Source organism: Podarcis raffonei, chromosome 6 (assembly GCF_027172205.1).
Source record: "Podarcis raffonei isolate rPodRaf1 chromosome 6, rPodRaf1.pri, whole genome shotgun sequence".
Taxonomy (NCBI): Eukaryota; Metazoa; Chordata; class Lepidosauria; order Squamata; family Lacertidae; genus Podarcis; species Podarcis raffonei.
This window is the reverse complement of record NC_070607.1, coordinates 34974595-34992838: the sequence shown is the minus strand read 5'-3', so window position 1 is coordinate 34992838 and position 18244 is coordinate 34974595. Positions and strand designations below refer to the sequence as shown.

The 18244-nt window shown below is 44.9% G+C and overlaps 1 long non-coding RNA gene across 1 annotated transcript; it reads right to left on the bottom strand.

Annotated features, from left to right (window-relative positions):
* Positions 1–2698: 2698 nt before the first annotated feature.
* Positions 2699–18202, bottom strand: LOC128415600 (uncharacterized). Its single transcript, XR_008331006.1, has 2 exons — positions 17512–18202; positions 2699–2862 (listed from the first exon to the last, which is right to left on the bottom strand). It is a non-coding gene; the product is annotated as an uncharacterized LOC128415600 (long non-coding RNA).
* Between the last annotated feature and the right edge of the window lie 42 nt (positions 18203–18244).

Below are 18244 nucleotides of genomic sequence, written 5' to 3'. Positions count from 1 at the left end.
AACTTACACTAGAAAGTACACTTAGGCTTGCCAACTTGGTCTAGAAACAAATATGTTTCTGTCTAGTTGAGACTAACACTATCATAATAAATATTCCATTTTTATGCACTGCCAGATTAGGATATGTGGATTGTCAGGTTGAGCTATGTATAATCACTGTTAAATTATGCAAGTGATAGTTGTTACTCCATCACACCCTTCAAAGAATCTCATAGAAGCATTACATTTAGCTGATTGTACAAGGCATCATTGTATAACATTCCTGTAGCATATCCATTTATAACTACAACCACGTAGCTACTTCTTAAGATAATGGAATTACATATAAAAATGTGTGTTAGGATTCTCATGCATAATAGTTGTTTTTTTTAAATGCAGCATCAACATACATGGTGTTACAGAGTAACATAATCGCATCATTTTCCCAAATTCAAATTCTGTCTTCCCTGCTTTGTGGCATCCAGGGTTGTCTTTGTTTGACATAGTCCCCAAGGAATGTGGATTGGTTCACCTATTTGCCTATTGAACCATTTCTTTGACGACATCACAGAACCTCTGACACAAGTTAGTTTGGCAGCTTGTGCCACTCTCTTATGATCAGGGCTGGGGAATCTGTGACCCTCCAGATGTTGTTGGATTCTATCTCCCATTATCTATTGCCATTGGCCATGCTGCCAATGGGAACAATTTCTGTGTGGCCACAGGTTCCCCACTTCTAGTTTATAGAGCTTTAGCTGTTGCATGGCAGGCAGGAAATCCAAAAGGAGCAATGGCTGGTAGTGTTCATAGAGATACGGTAAAGACATGGGGACAGTACAACTCTTCATACCTTTCTTAAAATTTGGACATAAAGCCAGTTGAAATCAATAGGGCTTGATTCCAAGTCAATAGGTTTAGGATCAAGCCTTTAATGTGAAACATAACTTTGTTTCTGTTGGGGGAAGATAATAATATGTGAGACAGAGCTCAGTCCATAACAAATCTAATTTGCTTCTTGGTTGCCTTGGTTTTGGAAGTAGGTTGTTGTGCTTTTTTGTTTTGCCCTGGAGTTGCCTCTGTCTCCCAGGGTGGCCAGAAGGAAGTATTTAGTTTTTCTTGTTTATGTCACATAGTGTTGCTGTTTTTTATATATGTATAAAAACCTCCGTTCCATAATTACTTGCTGTGCTGTTGTTCCTTCATGGGTATAATGCAAGTCATGAGACCTGAAATGACTGTATACATACAAAATGTGCCCCTTTAGAGAAGCCAAAGAACATAAGAACCATCCTTTCCTTTGGTGGAGTTGTGAATGGGTTTTTCACTTGTTCTTTTAACTCCTCTTCCAGTTATTAAATAACTGGACAGCAGCCACCACATGGATCAGATGGAATTATTATGACTGAAGGTGAAGTGTGTGTGTGTGTGTGTGTGTGTGTGTGTGTGTGTGTGTGTGTGTAAAACTAGGCCTTGGCTTCTTTGGCAAGGACTTTAACACAAGTATTAGGGATAAAACAGCCCACCCATCTTTGATGGTGGTATCAGGGCAACATAAAATCATAACACTACATTCTACACACAACATCTCCAGGGGAAATTGTAGGGTTGATTTAACCACACAACCACCCAACCAAAAAAAGAAGAATGGAAGAAATGGGGGGGGAGAGAGAGACAAATAACACAGTTCCTTTCAAGACCATGTTCAATAGAAGGTATTTTCTCTTCCACGCAGTCAATAGCATGGAAACCTGAAATTACAATCACTATTGTTTGTGTTGGGTTAAACTCTGCTGAAATCAAGCTTCATTTATAGAAAGCGAATAAGCAAGCTAAAGTTGCAATTTGTTGAAACTGTGGTGGGAAGAGGGGAGAATTAGATTTTGCAAACTTCACACCAAATGAAGTTGGTTCAATACAAGCTGGAGACCACTGATTTGTCAAGTTCCCCCAGGGCCAACTTCTGGTTTTGCTGTTCTTTGCATGCACAAGCTCCCCACCTCCAATCATTAGCATCTCCAGGTAAAGCTGTCCCTTGCCTTAAATCCTAGACAGCTGCTGCCAGTAGAAATCCCTGAGCTAGACGGAGCAGTGGTCTGGAGCAATGGTCTGGCACCTTCCTCTATTCCTAGCCAGTGAATTTTAGAGCAACGGTGGAGGGTGCTGTGGCCATGCGGATGTCTTTGGACTCCAACCTCCATCAGCCCCTGCCAGCCAGGTCAGTGGGCAGGATCCATGGGAGCTGCAGAATTCAACCACATCTGGAGGCCCAGTTTGCAAAGAACGTAAAAAGTCCATCTTTGGATTCTGTGCAAGGGGGGGAAAAAACTTTTAAAGGAGATCCCAGGGCCTGGCTGCCTTTCTCTTGCCTGCCCCCTATCCAGTCGCAGGAAAGCCTCACAGTTCCACCCCCCACCAAGAAGCTGAAGATGAGCAGTTTGGGGAAGCAGCGGCGGGGATTGCTTCGAATAGCGGCGCAGCCCAATTCCAAGCGGCTCCGGGAGAGCAGCTGAGCGAGAGTCCTTCCTCCTCGGCCTCCGTTGCTGATTTTTTTCTGGCTCCGGCTTCAGCCGGAGGGCGGAGAGGGGGAGAGAGAGCAGGGTGTCCTGCGGGAAGAGCCCCGTTGCCATGGAGGTTTTTGTGGGTGTGAGTGAAAAGATACAGGGTACCTCTCACGGCCTTTATCCGGGAGGAGAGATGGAAGCGTTCCAATCCTTTCTTCCCCTGGAGGGCTGCCGGGGAGGCGAAGCAGGGAAGGCGGAAGGAAGGATGGATGGACAGCCGGAACCGCACTCGGAGCCCTCTTGTCCAAGCAGGACCAAGTGAAGCGCGCACCAGACTGTGGAGGAGACCCGGCCAGGGCAAACCCCAAGAGATCGGGGAATCCTGTGAGCAGGAGGGGAAAGAGAGGAGGAGGAGAGCGAGAATTGTTTTTCCAGAGCCTCCAGAGGATCTACTACAAATGACTGGTTCCCCAGCAACACACAGCTCTTTCAAGAGGCTGGTTTTCCGCCGCGTTTCCGAGCGTGCATTATCCCTAAATGTGGAGCTTCGCTTGTAAATCTGTGTGAGTGTGTGATCGGGAGGGAGCAACCACGGTGGAAACCTAAACCCAAGGTTGCAGCCAACTAAGTGCTGTTCAGAGCAGATCCATTTGACATCAGTGGACAGCATCGTGCCCATTGATTTCAGTGTGGAACGCCTGAGTGGGATTGGATTGGGTTCAACTCTCAAGTTGCCATCCTATGCCTACTTACCTGGGAGCAGACGCCTCTGAGCACTGGGCGGACAACTCTTAGCATCGCCACGCTTTGCACAACCAGAGGAAGAGTTCGGTGTAACAAGGGTGCCTTGCCTGTTGCAATTTTAATACTGGCTGCCCTTGGTTAAAGGCATTTCTTCATTTCTAGTCTTGCCTTTTAGGTGTGCTGGACCTTTCATTCTGCAATTGTTTGACTCCCACACGATCGAGATTTAGGATAGAATTCAATATACACGCTTACCTGGCAGGAAATGCCACTGAACTCAATAGGATTTAACAGATTGCGCTGTTCCACTGTAAACTCTTCGGGGCATCGTTCTTTCTATTCAGTGGCTCATTTCACTTTCGAAAGGACCATGCGCACTGCTAATCTCTCTGGGTGCGCGCAGATATAGACATGGGTAGAACGATACTTTCTGACATTTAAATCCTAGTTCTGGAAGGGATCATTTCTCTCTGCTGCTGTATAAGTCTGTCAGGATGCTTTAGGCATGAGATAATTTTAAATGGGGAGGGGGCAGATTGGCTCCACCTCTCTCTTTCCAACTCGGCATGGTGCGGTGCGCACCTTTGCGTAGGGTTCCATCCTGCAGGATGGCAGAAAGAGCGTCTCCCCGTTCCCCTCTGTATAGCCGTCTGCCCCTTGTAAAAGCAAGAATCGAAGACAAAACAGATACGAATCGTTTCCTTCAGTAAAATTAGCTTTGGAGTAAGCAGACGCAGGATCGCACCGCACCAAGGCCTGACAGGAGGCGCTTTTCACTGGCGTGGAAAAGAAGACATGGGGGAAGGGAGGTCTGGCTGGGTTTCTTTTTAAAAAAAGCATATCCTTCTTTATGCTACTGTTCAAAGTTTATGCTAGGTTGTTGTTGTTTTTAAGGTGCCTGCAACGTTGCCAGTAAGAAGCTGCATCAGGGCCCTTGATATTTGGATAATGTTAGTTCTTTCACTGAGCAGGCGTGATGGCAGAATTTAATACACAGAGAAAGGGGGAAGAAAACAGAAAAATGGGGAGAAAAAGAGAGAGATTAGGTTTTAAGAAAAGGCGCATGCATTATCCCTCCACCCGGTCCGAAAGACCAATCTTAATACTTTGGAGAATTTTCTTTATGTCTGTCTGTCTTTCTACACCCCCCCCCCATGCGCTGTTACTTGCGAATAAGCCCCACTGAACTCCGTGGAGCTTCTATTTCCTCCTAAACGTGGGTCGTTGGAGCGAGCCGAGCGCCCTGCTGGCTGCTTGGGTGGGAGATGATGAAGTAATTGCTTGGATCGCCCGGTGAGCCAGCACACAAAAAAAGGAAAGGAAAGGAAAAAGTGGGAGGGAGAAAAGGAGCCTACAGAAACACAAACGCTTGTCTAAAGAAAGCGACTTTGCATTTTGAGAAGGCCCCAAAGCGTCATTCACAAGATTCGTGCTCCTTCGCCCCAAGGGGACTGGACCTCCCTCGGTCAGGCCAGCGAAAACCCAAACAAAAACCTGTCCTGTTTATTTATCTGATAAACGGCAGGGAATCGAATTGAAGCCACAGGCAAAATCCGCCTGAGTCCTTTGTTGTGGCCTGGCTAGGGGTCCTGCTTCACGCCCATTCCAGCCCTCACTTTCTCTCTGGCTACCGTTACTTCACAGCTATATGTTTACCTGGAAATTAAACCGATTACTCTTCTCCATCCCCCTCTCTCTGAATAAAATGTTGACGTGTCTTCTCTTTACCAACTTCTCTTTCCTCCAGTAAAACAAAATTCAGCAAACTAGCATGCATACTGCATTTCATTAACCAACTTCACTGCAAATAAATGCTGGTTACAACACGTAATAACATAAGACAATAATATATTGTTAGTATGTCAAAAGGCACATTATACCGATAGGGTAATAAGGCATGCATGCAACAGATCCTTCCACCTTTCTTCTTTTTAAACTGAAAATTAAATAGGAATTTCCATGTGCACATGTTCCCAAGTAAGACACATCAGTTGTGAAATGTTCTTTTCTGTAGAATGGAACATGAATTTTGCTTTATGCTTAGGAAATTGGCAGCCATCTTTACTTTGTAAAATGACTCCTCAGGAAGAAGCCTGTCAGATCAGACCAAAGACCCATCTAGTCCAGTGTTCTCCTATCACAGGGGCCAGCCAGATGTCTATGGGAAGCTCACAAGCAGAGCCTGAGTGCAATAGCCCCCTTCCTTCCTGCTGTTTCCGGCAACCAGAATTCATAAGCATACTGCCTCTAAGAATGGAGATAAAACATAGCCATCATAGATAGAATCTGCCAAGAACTATATCCTCCATGAATTTGTCTATAACAGGGTTTCCCAAACTTAGGTCTCCAGCTCCCAACATTCCTGACCACTGGTCCTGATAGCTAGGGATGATGGGATTTGTAGTCCAACAGCAGCTGGAGACTCAAGTTTGGGAAACCCTGGTCTGTAAGAACATATGAAGAAGGTTGACCCTATGGAGCTGTCATCCATATACCCTATCCCACACATAGGAGAGTAGAGAGTGTTCTGATTATGTGAATATTTTTGGGGAGGAAGGTTCACTCTGCATGCTTAGATGCTTTTTAGTTCTTGCTAGATTTAATATTGAACATCCCCTAATAAGTGTGTTTAGAACTGGAGCCATAATAGAGCAAGTAGTATTAAAAATGCTGGAAGCAAGCTTAAAAAGAGAATGTGGATTGGAGTCCCTAAGATGATTAGATGGTACCTAGTATGCCTCCAACACTGGCAACCAAGCTTGTGCCAAATGTATTGCTCTGCTTTCCTTTGGACCACATCAGTGAGGATGAGAGGGGGGTCTTGTTGTCTGGGCAGCCCAGGGCCTTCATGCACAATGCCCAGGCTTGTGCCTTGGGGAGGTCACTTTGGTGCTGCTAAGACAGTGGTTTGACATCACTCCGCCCCCACCCCCCCCAGAGGCACACTCCATTGTGTCTTGAGACACAGACGAATGCCAACATACAACATACAAACATACATCTTAACACACTTCCTGATTAGGAAATCCTACTAAAGACAGCAAGGCTTGCTTCTGAGTAATTGTGCCCAGACTTGTGCTGTTAGTCTCTTTATCAGAATCTAGCATAACCAAGGCATGGAACCAATTTAGAAAGCTGTTAACTGTCCAGACTAATGTGAACTTGAGAAAGCGGTACTGACTGTTATTTCAAACAAATGAGCAGGATGTTTTAAAGAGGAACTAACTAGCATTGTTGGAGATATCAGATCATGCAATTTGGTGTGAGCTAATGAACATTTTAACAAGATGGTGGAACAAAGTTCCAAAAGGAAGTAAACAAACAATATCAGTATTATCTAGGCCTGGGTAGGCAAGTTGCAAAATGAAAGAGCCCAAAATGCACACAGATGCACAAAATTTCCTAACCTTTGAAATTATTCAGCTTCCCATGTATGGTGAAGAGGGGTGTATGGAAGTATCCCTGCACAGCTTTGCAGTGCTGGGGGAATCCCAGCTCTCTGTTGCATTTCCTACAGTAGAGTATACTTCCTCTGGGTAAGTCAATATGAATCCTTTCTGTATCAGGTAGCAGCCATTGTCTTCCTTTCAGCTGGGTAGCAAATCAGTGATGAAAGGGGAGGAATGAAATCTCCACTGGGAGATTCCATTTTCCTTTTTTCTTCTTTGAGATGTGGCAGACACTAGAAAGTGCACAGAGGGACAACATACTGGCATCCCAACTTGATAAACTTCTCCTCTGTCTCAAATCGTCTTATTCACTTTACCTGATTGTGGCTCAGTTGCTCACACAGCCTGATGTAGGCATGGATAGTGGCTCCCATCAATGAAGTTCAGCATGGATATTTGAAACCTCTCCTCTGAGAATAGTTCCCTCCCCCAGTGAGGACAGAACAACAGCAACATTTTGTATGCTATATTTTGTATGCTACATTTTGTATGCAACACTTTGTTGCATTTTTGTACTTTTTAGTAGTTAGTACTGATGAATTTATTGTGCATTTTTGTCATATTAGTGCTATTTTAGTTTTGTTGTGTGCTGCTTAGCTATGTTTTTAATATATCAAGGGTATAGAAATTGTCTTAACTAATTAAATAAATGATTTCGTGGAGGGGGGGGATCATCACACAGGCCACATGGAACTCAGTAGCCATACCAGTGACGCCACTGTTAGGCAACAAATGCTGTTCAAATTTTAAGTACCATTAGTGGCATAACTCCAGTGGTCAATAAATTCCAAGCTACTCTCTTCCTTTGCTGCTGCTGGGGCTATTGAGTTACCCACCGTCAAGTGCGGCTGGATCTGTCAGCAGCTTCCCTTCATGGTGAATCACTGAGCTGCAGGTGGCAGCTTGTCAGTGACATATGTATCTTCAGGACTGAACTGACTCTGCCAACCCATGGGAGAGGAATAATTGGTGCTCTTCTGTGCTGGAATAAAGGGTTCTGTTCCAGCTGTAATTTGCATGAAAATATGGACTACCTGATTTCATGCATGGTCTTTGCTATCTTTGCTGTCTTATTATTTTGTAGAAAGACAGGATAAAAATTACTCACAATGTGGCACAATGTGCAACATCACCTCTCTCATATGCAAGTATCCTTTGACCATGCTGTGTCCCTAGCCTCAATACTGTACACCAGAACAAGCAAACTTCCAAATTCCCATTCCTGATTATTAGCAGGGCCATCCACATCATTAGGTGGGGTGAGGATACTGGGTGGGGGGGAGGGACTGCCAACAAAACCTTGGAGGACATTAAATGCCTTGTCAAACAGTCTGCCCTACACTCCCTAAGCTTGCCTGCTGCCTCAAATGCAATGGAGGCATTCAGTGCTGAAGTAAGATTCAACTGCCAGTTGCCTCTATATGTGGAATTCTGGAAAGTGGTGCCACCTTGGTTTTAGGCACCAAAACATATTGGACTGGTCCTGAGTGTCAGGCCTCTGTGGCTGAAGCAGCTTCAAGATTTGGTGTAGCTGTAATAGGCCTCAGCCAGTCTGGATTTTACTACATTTTACTACACTGGTTGCTGCAAGACAGAGTGTACATCCCAAACTCAGAGTGCATGACAATAGTTAGAATAGGAACACCACCTCTGTGGAGTGTAGGGCAGTCCAAAGTTAACCAACTCACTTCAGTTCCCCATCCACATTAACTATATTGATATCAGCAGCAGCAGCAATATTCTCATCCTGCATTTCTTCCAAGGAGCTTAAGGTGGTGTACATTGTTCTCCTCTCCTGCATTTTACCCTCACAACAACCCTATGAGGTAAATTAGACTGAGAGACAGCGAGTGGCCCAAGTTCACCCAGTCAACTTTATGACTGAGTGGGAATTTGACCCCTAGTCTCCCAGGTCCCTGGCCAGCACTCTAACCCTGGAATAGGCCCTCCAGATGTTTTGGACTACATCTCCCATCAGCACCAGCAAGCACAACCAAGTGGTTAGGGCCAATTTCAGTCACACCACATTTCTTACCTGAACCAACCACTACATCACAGTGACTTTCTAACTACACAGTGTTTCAAGCCAATTTGTAATGAATCAAAACAGTCCCTGTGGTGGCAGGGAAATAAAACACACCTAGGCTACTGCTAGTAGGACTCTGGTTGTGTACACACCATACATTTAAAGCACATTTAAGTTCCTGGGAACTGTAGTTTACAGAGCAACAATTCCCAGCATCCTTAACAAATGACATTTGCTGTCTCATAGGTAGCCAGGTTTTTTCTCCGTTCTTAATGCCTGTTCATTATTACATCTCTTGCTTCCCAAAACTCATTTTATCCAACTCCAGTAGAGTGGCCACGTTAAAAATAATTTAAATAAAGATGACAGGAATCTTCCGCTTGAATAGCTGTCCAGAAGAGGGAATTCTTTCAGGAGACTCAACTCCCCACTACTACTAAAGATGCAGGAGATCTGTTTTCCTTTTCATCTATCCTAAATTTCAGATTCAGGGCTGTATCCATCCTTCAATTGGCTAAAGCCCCAGATGTCTCTTCATTCTCTGGTGTGGTGTTTTTCCACTGCCTGCTTCATTGAATCATTGTAAACTAATCCCCACCCCACACATAGACATATACCTTTGCCAGGAGAAGTATCATTGGGCCCATCCATCAAATATGGTTTAGTTTAGACAATGGCTACATTCCTGTCTTTTTATATGTTAACTTATTACACAACTTGGTTGGCGGGGGGAAATTATCTGGCATAGGGATGACAAATTTAATCTGCCCTGAAGAACTGGGGGTGAGTTCCTGGCATATTTGGGATGAAGGAAATGGGAAATCTAGACACCCCATAGCGTGCTCACAAAAGGGGGCCAAACAAGTTGTCATTGCCAGTATGCATATGTGTACATACACACACACACACAAACACAGCAAACACATCTTCATCACTCACCACCCCCATCCCCTGTACCACTGATTAACAAATATTTTTATATAAGCAGTGTGCCTTTCATGTTAACATTTTGCTTTTTATACAATTATTTTTGCTGGTGAAAAATAACTTTAAAAAGTCATGACATACTGTGAAAACTTTGAAAGTCACTCTGCAATTTGCGAAGAATAAATATGGTTGCCCCAGTAAACAATCTGGTGAAAGTTCATCAGCCGCAATTCTATTAACTCAATGGGATATATGATGGAGTCTTATGTACACGTACCTACCAGCTGAAATTAGTAGGACTGATTCTGAGTAAATACACGTAAGGCTGAGATTTAAGCACACTAATTTAATCTGGATTGGGTGCTTTATGCAAATATACTTCTCTCCTTCCCCTGTTTCCTTTCCATCATTTTTCTTGAGCTTGCAATTACACCGATTAGTACCAATTAGAAGGGTGGCTTGACTCTGTAAGGCAGGGAGGCTGTGGTTGCTCAGTGGTAAGTGAAAAGTTGCCTGCGTATCCTTAAAGAATCTATATTATTATTTTATCTATTATGGGATAGAACCTATGACACTACAGACTGGTTTCAAATCTGAGCACCACCTGCTCCCTCCAGCAAATCTAGACTCAGGGCACTTCCACACAGCAGTTTATTATGGACTCTGTAGTGCTCATGCATGCAAGCATTCCCCGCCCCCCCCCGCCCCCAGCATCCACATGAAGTCATCCTCATCCAACTGCCACCCCATATTTTCTTCCCTGCTACACATTGCCACCACCCTTTAATCCAGAATTTCTGTTGGGGGGGGGGTAGTCAACCTTATCAGTCCCCCTACCCCACCCCCAGAAAAGATAAATCTAGAATAAATGGGGAGGAATATATAAGGTGGTATTTTAATGAGGGCAACATCATGTGGCTTCTGCACAAAACCTGCATGCATGATCAGCCCTGAGTCCTCAATAAACTGCCATGTGGAAGCATAATCCTGGTTTGCCACGAGTTCAGCTAAATGGCAATGCATGTTTATACCTTGCTCTAAATCTAGGCCCCAATCCTACCTGTCATTTGCTTTTACGTGACATTTATACGACATTACTTATATAAGACTCTTGTGCACATCTCAGCACCAACACAGCATCATTTGCACACAATTTCTTCTCCTAGCAGAGATTATGATGATGCTCCAGCAAAGAGAGAGTGGTACCAACAGCTAAGATGGGAGAATCCCACATCTTTTGCTTTCATCCTATGGTACAGATTTGAGGACATTCACAGTTGCAATCGTATGCATGTTTACTTAGTCCTAAGCTACAATCATAAACACATTTAATAGGGAGTAAATTCTACTTCAGAATAAATATGCATTGCTTTGCACTGTTACTACTTTTGCAACAGAATTGTGGGTTTCATGTTGGACACAACAGGGAAATACTGCAGTCTAATTACACAGGCAATGGGATTTAGGGAGTTTATTTCAGAAATCCCTAATTTGTTCAGTTAGGCATTTTGAAAGAGACCGTTTTATTTTGTCTTTGTTATCACTTATTTGCATCACAGGCAGCCCAATTGTCGGCACATAACAGCTAAGCTGCAACCTTATACACAATTACCTGGGAGTAAGTTTCTTCACTGAATTGACGTTTGAGTTGATACATACAGGATTGTGCCATTAGTATGTATAGATTGGAATTCAGTGGAAATCCCAGGGAATTCAGTGGAATTCCCTGCTGAATATAAACTTGCAAATGATGGGATTGTATATTTTACATTGGGCTATAAGACCTAAGTGAATTCCATTGCAATTAACGGAGTGCCAAATAAAGCTTATATATAAGAAAGGAGTGGTTTTTATTTATCAATAAAGTGGTCATGCTGAGTTAAGCACTATAGTGCTGAGTTAAGCATTATAGTGCAAATGTTGTGAACCAATCTTCCTAGAAACTAATCTGAATAAAGGTTAAACAAAAACCTATCCTTTGCTTCAGTCTCTGGAGACTTTCCTTCAGTCTCTAGAGAAGCACAAAGAGAGAATGTAAACAAATATTTTAAAACCTCCAAACACTGGATATTGCACGAGGATCCGGTGGAAAGCGAAAGTACTGTTACTTTCTGCCTATCAATATCCAACCCACCATTTGACTATTTAGAATAAAGTCCCCCAATTAAACGACTCCTGCACAGGATTCGAAGGAATACCATTAGCTCCTGTTCATTTTAATGCCAGATTTTTCATGGGGGGGGGGACCAATTCCATGGAATTTACTTCGGAAAAGTCATGCACTACTACAGTCCTATGTAATCCGCCTCGAAAGCACGCCCTGCTGGACTCAGGAGGCCTTTCCTCCGAAAACAACAACAAATATCCAAGTGCAAGATTCACTGAGGCACGAAGTTTCACCGACAAAGAGAATTTACCCCTGTAGGTAACGGGATGCAGAGAAGGCAGCCTGTGAGCTGGGCTAGGAAACACACAACGAAAAGCCCAACCTGCGTTTACAAGAGCTTCAAAACACGAACATTAGTAGCAGTTGCCGCGCTGTGATTTCAGTGGCACCTCTAACGCTGCTTAGGATCGGGCTGCGCAGGGCAGCTAAAGACTTGGTTCTTAGTCCTTAGTTAAACGATGTTAGGGAGTCGTATTGGTTGACAATTTCAGTGGTGTTTGCAACTGACTCGACCGAAGACGTTATACACAAAAAAGGTATACTTTTGGCCTTTATTGCAAAAGGGAGGAAAAAGCTGCAGTCAGACCAAAATATAATGGGGTGGAATATTGCATCCCCGCCCCAACACCCGTTCCGAAAAGTATCGTCTGCTGCATTTTGGAAGATTTGAGCTAGCCAAAACAATATGCAAAAATATTCCACCCAAATTATTCAGTATTCTCTCCTCTTTCTTCAGCATTCAGAATTATTGCTGAAGGCTATTAGAAAGACCTACGTTATATGAAAATGCGCGCACAACCCACGCACTTTCGCACTTCCCAACAATAGGGAAATTCTCCTTTTTTCCCTTCCTTTATCTTCTTCCCTCGTCTTTTGTTGTTGTTGTTGTTGTTTACACTTGATAGAGAATTTCAAAAATGAGGGCGGGAGGTATAAAAAGATGGCATCTTAAATTGTCCAATTCAGTATTAGGACAACGGAGATGTATTTCAGTCGACTTTCAAAATAAACTAACCCCAACTCAAAAGCACAAACCATAAGAGTCTGCAAGTTCCCTACATAATTTCTTAGGACTATCAACAATGTGTTCGCACGCGCGCACAGCAACAATGTGCAGTTAGCATTCCTCGAGTGAGCAGCGTTTTCCTTGTCAACCAACTGTAACTGATAAGCTTTCATCAGATTTCTCTCTCCCACTCCAGTTTTTACAGCATCTGTGACTGGGGACAGCGGCAAACGCCTGGAATTGAGCTACGGTTTGAAGCTCGCTCGCTCGGGCATACAATTGCTCTGAATTATTTTTATTTTCAAGTAAATGTTTACCAGTGGCCATCAGATGCACTATTAGCCACATGATTTCTAGATGCATTGGGTTCTGAATATCGCTTTGGGGAGAAAGTAGAAGATTTCGCTACATTTTGGCATTATTTTCCCTTCCTCGAAATACATTTCAAAAGTATGGAATAGTTTTGGGCACTAGCCAGTTGTAAAGACCACGCTCCATCTCTCTCCTTTGGACCTGATATACTTTGACCACTGTAATCGGAATCTATTTACGCAAGCTTATTTTTATTTATTTTTATTATTTATTATTAACGAATACGTTCAAGACTTTTTGTGTGTTTGTTTTAATGTTGGTTTTATTTCTGTAGGGAGGCGGGCCCTGGCACGCCATTGCTTTTCCAAATTCTCCCCACGTTGCCGAACGATTTTAGGAGGGCGTTGGGGAATAAGAAATACCCACAAGAATACATCTTGCGCCATGTGAAAAACGAAGCACAGTGAAAAGAAGAAGAAAACAAAACTTTTGTTTGGAAATCTCGGGGCAGGCTTTCCAAGGCCGCTTTCCAGATCCCATCGGGTTTTCAACACGTTCGGCAATGTGGTTTTCGACCTTAGAAGGTCGTCCTGTCATCTTCTTGCAGGCTTTCGCTCCGCATTTAGGTAGGAACCAGGATGGAAATGCATTTTAAACCCCTCCATCTTTTTTTCTTTCTTGCCTTGCCACTTCTTTGGGAACAAACTCCACTGCACATAATGAGATCTACATCAGAGTAAACCGGTAAAGGATGAGAAAAAGGCAAAAGCACACAACAGCAGTGCCATCCGGGCATGCTTTAAATGTTCTAGGTTGTTACTTTGAACGCTGATTTCCAAATTCTTGCACAAAATCCACAGCAATCATCCTAATGAATGGGAAGAATTCAGGAAAGGTTTGCCGCAGTCAGAAATGTCTTGCAGATTCCAATATCTTCTCATACTACTTGAATCTTGTCACTGATTTCCCTAGGACTTAAGGTTGCAACTTTTGGCTGAAAGATCTTCCGCTTATTTTAGATTGTGCAACTTTCCCCACAATCCTGCTGGGACCCCCCCCCCCTTGTAACCAGATTTTGTCGTTGTGGTGTTGTATAAATCGTGGTCTGATCGGATGCTAAAAGCAGGTTTCGCAACCTTTTGCAGACGTTCCTTATCATTTGCAGATAAGAAAGGGCAATCCGAGGACAGAGAGGAAGAGAAACTCCGAGGAAGAAATGAACAGAGTTGTTTTAACCTCTCTCGGCAGCACCCCTCAAAATCTCCTTAAACCTTTACTGCTTGTTATTATGTCTTCAACGACTCAAGAAATTAAGGAGATCTTGTTGGGAATGGTTGGCCGTCTCTGAAATGATTGAAGCAAGTCTTGGGGAGAGTCAGATAAAGCAGAATTGTTTGCAGTGACGTTCCACGGACGGACTTACGTCCACGTAGGTGTTTTGGGGATCGATGCTTTGCATATATACTTACAAGCAATCACCACAGAATCGGAGTCAGTGGGCAGAGCGGACTGCAGGGTAGTCATAGCAGGTGGCGAGCATAAGGATTGCTACAGATAAAAGACACACATTTCTGTATCTGGTGGCAGCACCAAAGCTCTTCCCAACACAAGGAAACCAGACGACAACGCTAGGCACCTACAGGGTTAACGGTGCCCCCAGAAATGCCCGCGGTGGGTGGGAGGGGAGAGAAAGCAGCCCAAGGCGGAGTCCTAAAATTAAAGCACGATTCTTCACTAAGCAGCTTAAATGCAGGCTTCCTGGTGTCCAAATTATTTTCCCTTGATTCTATCTCATTTCCGATCTCGCCGTCCCGCACCAGTCATTAGTCCTTTCTCGACAGATTAAAGAAGTCTGAGACCTCCCAGGGAAACGGGGAGGCTCCTGCCCGGGCTGTAATTGCTTGCACCTTTCAGGTGAAGGCCCCAAACACGTGTTTCTACTCTGCTGGGCGATGGGCAAAAGAAGATCCAGGCGATAGAATCGTAGAGTTGGAAGGTAACTCGAGGATCATCTAATCCAACCCCCTGAGTGAGTTAGTTAAAGTGCCTTAACAAACAAACAAATCAATCCCCATTCTTTTGCTGAGTTTCAAGGCCAATGTTTTGGCAGTACACTGCGAGTATGGTACACTAGGATGCCAAAGTAACAGGAAGGTTATTGGGTTATTGCAAATCAGCCTCCAAACCAAGTATGGAGTTATCTCAATCCGATCCCAAGACACACTCAAAAAGTTTGTGGCTTACAGTGGAGGAGGGCAACGGCAACATCACCAAGATTGCTCATTTGTGTGTGTGAGGATTTTGCATCCCCTTGTTTAAGGGTAACCGTCTCATATAGACACATTTCTCATTCAGACACAAAGGAGAAGACCTATCAGCCTGCTTTTCGTGGTGTTAAATGCCACCACCCCCAGCCCTCCTCCGGAAGTGCCGGTACGACTTCCGCGATGGGTGGAGAGGGCTGCATGGCCAATACTGCTGGGAAGGAGCCATGGAGCGGGTGAATCAGAGCTTTGGAGGTCCTCCCATCGCTTCGCGTTCGAGCCATGGCAGGAGGCTAATAATAGCCTCAAAAACAAGAGCAGACCCACAAAGAGGGTGATTTAATGGAAGAAATATGGAAACGATGGAAGATGATGAACCGGCAGCGAGTCTTGGGAGTGAAAAGTGATACAGCAGATAAATAAAAGTCTGACTGAATGCAAACTGCGCATTTTGTAATAAAGAGCAAGCTATCTTCCAGCATATTTTCTTTCAGTTTCCTAAATGGAAAGCAAGGACGTCGCATAAAAGATGGTGATGATCCACTGAGACACTGTATCACCTGCAATAACCTCTTCCCTGTCCAGGTTACCGGGGCATTTTTAACTCCCCCACCCTCGTCCTGCAATATGTCGGGAAAGGTCGTGGAATCTGGGTTTTTGGGGGCTTGACCAAGCGAGGCTGGCGAATGACAGCCCACATTTGGGGCAGATGTTTTCTATAGGATGCCGAGCTAATTACAACAGCAAACTGAGCCATTTTTAAATTTTGGATGAAGATTCTGTTTCTCAAACCTGATTGAAGGTGAACGTGGCCGGGTGGGGGCTATATATATGATGGAAAGAAACCCTGGGGAAAGGGAGGTGAGAAGAGGGGATAGCTAGTTTGGCCGGCAGCCCTGGAAACTTAACTTCGATCCGGAGCCCACGTCTGCTTCTCTCTTCCCGCAGCAGGCTCAATCAGTTGCGCCTAAGCCAGCGCGCCGGTTTGCCCCGTCCTGAGATCATCCCTCCAAACGCGTCTAGGCTACTGTCGCCTGGAATGTTGAGAGCCACGGTTCGCTGCGCTCCGCGGATTTTCCCGCCGGCGCGCGCCTTGCTTGGATCAGCCGCTCTAGCTAGCGCCAGTGGCTGTAGCCTCGGGATTCCAGAAAAGCACACTCACCTTCCTAGGGAGACTTGTCTCCAAATTTAACGTCTCATTAACTTCTGAGAGGCATCCAAGCCCGGGGGAAGGGGGGTGGTTCTCGTCCAAAGTTGGGTCTCTCTGCATTTGCTCTCTATTTCGCGGCTATGGGGTTGCGATCCTAGGCACGCTTGCTGTGGAATAAAAGCTCCAATGGACTCCGTGGCAGTTAACTCGCGAGCAGCACTGTCTGCACCTCTGCGGCCTTCCCGGGTATCTATTTTATGAGCCCGGTTAGAAGAAAGACACGCGGCACGCGGCAAAAAAAGAGAGAAGAAAATAAATCTACAAACAACCACCAGCTCCATCCATGAGGTCATAGCGAGGAGAGATTTTCAGATGGGGAAGAGGAGGAGAGAGGCGATTTAGGATTGCACAGAATCTGCGGTTGTTTGTGGTCTGGAAAGGAATGATGCTCTGGCTAAAGTTGCGGCCACGGGAGGGAGGGAGCCCTTCTAGTCGACTTGACTGGTGAACAAACGTGCACAGGATCAAGGTGTAGCTCGCCGATCCTACAAAAGCGTTTGCTTGGGACAAGCAGCCCAACCTGCTGTCAAGTTAAGATGTTCAGGATCTAAACCAGAGGCTGTAACTACAGAATCGGCCCCACTGTATCCGCTGAGACTTACTTTTGAAATAAGGATGAGATGTGATAGAATTCTCTGCACGCGTAACTAGAAGTAAATTTGACTAAAAGTCAAATAAGGACTTCTCCCTACTCAAGATGAAGCTCGTAAAGACCTGTCATATTTATTATGCTCTCCAAGGCTTTGTGGACTTAAATCCACTTTATCAGATCATGCACGTTTGGGTGCTCATTTCATTTCCCTCTGACCTCTCGAATAGGACTGGCTAATCTGAAGTAAAACTTGCTGAAAGAATACCCAGACGTTCAGACACTACGTTGGAAAAATCAGAATCCCGGTCTCCGGAATATAAACGTGGTAACTCACCTCAGCAACGGAGAAATCTGGTTTTAGCTTTCGATCCCCGAATCGCTGGCCGTTCCCCTTGCGGCTAGGGAGAAAAGAGATGAGAGGTGTTGTTGTTTTTTAAAAAGATGAATGACACATTGGGGGGGGGGGGGACTTGCCTTCGACGCTTTCCGAGAAACAGTCAACGCGAAGCCACCGGATTGTCGCTCCCTGCTTTGACAGAAACGGGCTCGCTTGGCGTAAGGTGCAGCGGTCCTTTGGGACGTCGCGGCCCTTGTTGGGATCTGCTTCGCCCTGTCAAGAAAACGTCGCGCCTCTAGCTAAGAGAGATAAACCGAATTTAGCAAGCAGGGAGTGTCCGGGGCAGTCTCCCACTCCACGACCGCCGACCTCCCACCCCGCCAGCGCAAGACTTTATAAGTTAGTTAGCTTTCCCCGCGATCTGATTCTTTTCTCTCTTCCCCAATCGGAGTTTGGGGTTCCTCAGATGTTCTACCGCTTTCCCTTAATGGCAGAGACGGTACTAAAGAACCGTCTGAGGCCAACGCAGTTCCTCTCTCTCTAACTCCAGGTTTATGCAATCTCTGCTGCTGCGATTAAGGATGGTGAAAGCCACGCGATTGCCTGTTGCGCCCTCCACCTTGGCTTGGGTTCCCCGGACATAGAAAGCGCAAGGTTTGGCAAGGAGGAGGGGAGAAAGCGGGGTGGGTAGGTGGGTGGGTGGGTGGGTGAGAGAGAGAGAGGTGAAGTG